Source organism: Tupaia chinensis, unplaced genomic scaffold, assembly GCF_000334495.1.
Source record: "Tupaia chinensis unplaced genomic scaffold, TupChi_1.0 Scaffold144991_2, whole genome shotgun sequence".
In the NCBI taxonomy this organism is placed as follows: Eukaryota; Metazoa; Chordata; class Mammalia; order Scandentia; family Tupaiidae; genus Tupaia; species Tupaia belangeri.
In genome coordinates this window covers 3,716,658-3,722,280 of record NW_006204851.1, presented here as the reverse complement: position 1 = coordinate 3,722,280, position 5,623 = coordinate 3,716,658, and positions in this window count along the sequence as shown.

Genomic DNA, 5,623 nt, shown 5'->3' with positions numbered 1-5,623 from the left:
GAAATTATACCCCAGGCAGATGGCCACACTGCAATCTCTTCTCCATTCTTCTCTCAGGATTTTGGGAATGTACCCAGTTTGATTTTCAAGCTGCTGAGTCCGAGACTCAAATCATGGTTGGTCATGTGGGAGTCCAGTGCCTTAACCATCACGCTACCTGCTGGCCACTTTGTATGTTATTAAGTCTTATGATAAACAATTATTTTGTTTGCTTGTTTCTTTGTTTTACCAGGCAATCAACATACTTGGGTTCACATTACAAGCTATTTCTTGACTTCTGAAAGCAGTGGTTCTAATATCACTTCAGTTTCAAAATCATTGCTTTGCTGTTTGGGTCTACCCCAAATACGCACCGCTCAGGTCTTACTCTAGGCCTTGGGCAGTGGTTTTTACACTGAAATAACAATATTTCAGATTTCAAAGCCTTTTCAGTGCTTTTTTGTAACTGTTCCCTGCTTGCACAGGTTGGGTAATTGAGTAAATTCATATCCAAAATCAGGGAACCCCCTTCCTTAATTATTAAGACTTCCCTTACTATCTGGGTCCCAGAAGCCCCTTCCTTGGGTTCCTCTGACTGGAGTACAAGAATTTCTCTCACAGTTTTAGGCCTGTGTGTGTTGTGTAGTTCTATGCAACTGGGGCTATACTTAGCATGAATAAAGGAAAAGAGAAGGAAAAAATACTGAGGATTCCTGACACACACTGTGGTGCACCAAAGACCTTTTCTTCGTTACTCTAGAAAGAAACATGGATAATGGCTATTTTTTGCCTCTGTGCTTTAATGCCACATCATTACAATAGTGTAGCTTTATACACTGTGATGATTTCACACAAGGCCTGGAGAGAAAAAAGAAAAGAACATGAGAATTTCCTGAACATTCTCAAGCTCCTTTTTTCAGTCCTCTAGCTAAAAACAGGGATTACTCAGATGTTTTATTGTCTACACCCACTGCAAAATTCTGGGACATTTGCCACCCTGATTCAAACCCAAAGAAAACAAAAACAAAATAGTAAATTCATCACTTTACCCATCATCTTCAAGTTTTTACTTCACAGTCTGCCTCTATTGTTTAATCAGTCTTCAGTTGGTTGCCTGTTGTGTTGTCTATATTTTTAGTTGTAACTACAGGGAGAAATAAGCTATAGGAAGCCTACTCCCTCATACAGCACCACAAATCCTAGTCCATGTCTTCTGGTTGAAAAAAAGAAAAACAGAAGGGATTCACATATATTGGATGTATGTGACTACTATCCTGTATCTTCTTTTTGAGGATATAAAAGCATTAAGTGAAATTATGAGCAGTTATGTAGATTAAAAAAATAACTTGGGACAATCAATATTAATACTAAAGTAGAATTCAAGTAAAAGAAGGATTATTTGAGAGAAAAGATAATTTGTTTTGATTAAAATGTATAATTGGGGCCAGCCCGTGGTCTAACAGATAAAGTGGATGGATTCCAATATGGCTGACTATATGGTTTGAGTCCTGGACCTGCAGCTTGAAAATTATTCCAGGAGCATGTGCATGTGTGCCCAAAATCTTGAAGGAGGGAGCTATGAAGTAGAAAGAATTACAATATAACCATGCCCCATGGGGAGTGAGTTCTCACAGAACTTCTCTCTCTCTCTCTCTCTCTCTCTCCCTCTCTCTCTCTCTCTCTCTTTTTCTTTCTCATCTCAGAAGAAATATAATTAAAAGTAAACTTAAAAAAATAAAATGCACAATTAGCAATGCAGCAATAATAGTAATAAGCCACTACCAAATGACATAGTGTCCCTATACTATTGCTGTTGTTATAAAGTCAAGGAGAAATTGAGACAAATACAATTGCAGTGAGAGATCAATGTACCTTATCACTCAATCTTTGATAAATAACAGTAGAAAAATACATAATAATGGAAAATTTGAAAATATAATTAGTATATTTGAATTATTAGCATATATCTAATAATATATTTTTTTGTAAAAGAATATACATTCTTTTCCAAACCTCATAAGCATCTCCAAACATTAATCATAATCTAGGCTAAAACACAGAAAAATGTTTTGTCTAAAGGGTATTTTAGGCTACATGTGTCTATGATCTCTGTGACAAGTATACAAATTTGCCATTGCAATGTGAAAACAACCATGAACATACATAAACAAATGAACTTGACTCTATTCTAATAAAACTTTATGAATGAAAATAGACTATAAGCCATATTTTCCCCACAAACTGTAGGATAATGATACAGAATTTATCTTCCATGATTTCCAGCATCAAAGGTTATCTAGAGACCTGTGGAGTCCTGATTGTAGACAGTGATTATACTTTTGTTGAGAAATAAATCCACTACACATGCTAAAATTAGACGCTAAATAAATTCTCTAAAAGGATTAAAACAATTTTAGTCCTGCCAATATTTTTGCATATCTTGCATTTTCTTACAATTTTTAAAAATTTTGCTAGAGGAAATATGCATTCATGAGAGAGAAAGAATGAGAAAGCACCCATCATGGAGGGTGCTCACATTGCAATCCTTCATGCCACAATCCCTTCTCCATTTCTCTTTTCTTTCATAATTCTGAGCACACACACACACACATTCACTTTGTCTTTCAAGCCGCTAGTCTGGGACTTGAACAGTACAGTCATCCATGTGGTATCCAGCCATCTTACTCATCATGGCACCAACTGGCCCTATTGTGTCTTCTATATGCCAACTACTTTAAGCACTATCACTTTTAATTCTTGCAATACATTTATGAAATAGGTACTAGTTCCTTCTCCATTTTACAGAAGAAGAAAAAGGCATATAGAAAAAGAACTACATGTAAATTCACATAGTTAAGTACCAAAGCAATTATTTGAACTTGGGTTCTGACAATAGACATTTTAAATATTACACTATATTGCATCTCAAGTCTAATTCTCCTCAAAACCATGGCTTATAACCCATTTGGAAATATAATGGAATATTTTGAATAAGAAAACAACCACATCAAAATTTATTTCTTTGGTGAATATGTGAGGACATAAGTTATTGCACTAGTTCTGACTTTTTATATATTAAAATTTTCTGAGCATTATTGAGGTATAATTTATGTCCAATAAAATTCTAAAATCTCAGTGAAGATCCGGTCATATAACTACTACCCCTATAATTATAATATAAAGCATTTCTATCACTTCAGAGCATTCCCTTTTGTTCCTTGGTAATGAGTACTCTCCCACAACTTCAGATTCTGACAATAACTAATCTACTATTTGTCACTATAGTATCACTAATCTACTTTTTGTCACTATAGTTTTGCCTTTATTGAACGTCATATAAATTGAACAATATGTGATCTTCTCTTTTTTTTTTTTTTTTACTTAGAAGGCATTTGAGAATTATCCATGTTACTGTGTGTTATCAATAGCTTGTTCATCTTTATTCTTGAATAGTTTTCCATTTTATGGATGTACCACAGTTTGTTTCTCCATTTACCCATTGAAGAACACTTGGGTTGATTTCAGGTTTTGTCTATTGTGAATAAATCTCCATAAACATTCAAGTATGAATCTTTATGTAAAGAAATCCCTTTAATTCTCCATGAAAAAACGTACAATATATAGCAGCAGTTAATGCTGAAAGGCACCTTAATGTAGGAAGATATCCATAATAGAGAGTTCCTCAATATTAAGAGAAAAGAATTTAAGAAAGCATATGATAGGTAGTCAATAGTCATTGGCCTTAGAGAGGACTAAGGAGGGTGGTAATTGGAAAAGTTATAAAACTATTCACAGAACACTTAACCTTTGTAGAAAAGATTTCAATACAGTTTTGAGACTAGAAACCAAGTTTTAAAATTATTATTGTCAGAGGGTTTCTATTCTTGCCAGAGTCAGAGAGAGAGAGAGTGGTATAAAGCACCCCCCAATGGGGTGTGGTCATGCTGCAGTCACTCATCCTCCATTTTTCCATTCTGTCAGGATTAAAGGCATGCATATATACATGTCCATCATCTTTTTTAAACCTTTATACCAGGACCCAAACAACACTGTCAGTCATGTGGGATCTGGTTCCCTTGATCATTAGGCCATGAGGCCAGCCAATAGGCCAGATTTTATGCACAAACAAACAGTAAAGAATGCAAAGTGAAATATGGCCTACTTTTTCAAAAAGGAATTACAGTAAAAGGTGTGAGAGGGAAACAAAGTAGAAATTTTACGAAGTATCCAATTTCTAGGAAGATTGTGGAGGATTCTGAGGGAAGCTGATCTTATTTTTGGGAGTGGAGAGAAATTAACATTGTGGGGAGAGGACCATCAATGCAACAAGGTGCTAGAAGACTGTGGAAAAGATAGGAACAAGAGGCATCTGCCGTAAAAGAAGTCTCTTCCAGGTCAAAGACAGGATGAAGATGATTAGATGTTGGTAGAGAGAGGATCTGGAAATAAAAATCGACTTAGCAGGAAACCAGGAAGATTAGCAGCCCATATCCAATGACCCTCAATCTGACACAAGTAATCACAAATATTTAAGTAGCCACATTTGCAGCTGAAATATTAGCTACTGTGCAAGTTTGGAACCCACCATATGGAATTATCAGAAAAGGTTAAGGCAAGGATGAAAAGATTAGTAAGCAAAGTGAAAAAATGCAGCTGAAGCTTAATAGCCCAAATTCATTGTAAACTTGACATCATGGTTTTATGACTTTATTCAGAAATTTTCATAGCCTAAGATTAAAATCAGAAGCTAGAATTAGAAGAATTTTCTTTCCTGGTTGAGACAGGATTTCACAGACCTGACAAAGGAGTAATGAAACAAGGAAGTATTTGAGTATATGAGAAGCTATCATGGGTCTTAGGATGGGTAGACAAACAGGTAAAGAGAATTGTATGAAAAAATGAAAAAAGAAAATATCTCTCATCAGGAGAGCTAAAGAGATAAGAGATAATTTGGTAGCTGGGAAGAGGGTGTGGATTCAGGAAATATAAAAGGGGATGAGGAAGGAAATACTGTGGTCAGGTAGTAATAAGGGTTTATCCTTAGAACTGACTTACTGAAGATACAGTTAAATAGGCTAAATAAAGAACATGTTAGGGAGCAATTTTGTGCAAATAGAATTGCTACATATTCCCTGTGAAAGATAAACTACTGCAAAACATCATGAAAGAAGAAATACATGATAAACTAAAGATCTGTTAAGATAGGTTTACCTTTTCTGAAACAACATAGATTGCCTCCAGAAAGACTGAGGCTCTATCCCCAATACCACATGAAATCACAGAGCAGAAACTAGCAGTTACTGGGTCTTTGTGCACTGTGGTTTGTTTGTTTGTTTTACACAATGCATTTATCAGTTTTAGTGCACACTGCTGCCATGCTTACCCTTTCAATTGCTTACCACAGTCATAAAACAGTTGCTGCGTAGTACATTTCCACCGTCTGTCACATCTCCCAAGTGTACACTGGAAGCTTAAATAGAAAAGATTTAATTTTCTAGAACTCAGCTCAAATAATATCCTCATTATAAACACAATATATTCTTGCCAATGGCAGCACAAAAAAAAAAAAAAAGAAAGAAAAAAAAAAACTGAAGATACATTAATAAAAACAGTCAGTTGTGAGGCCGGCAGGTGGCATGGCTGA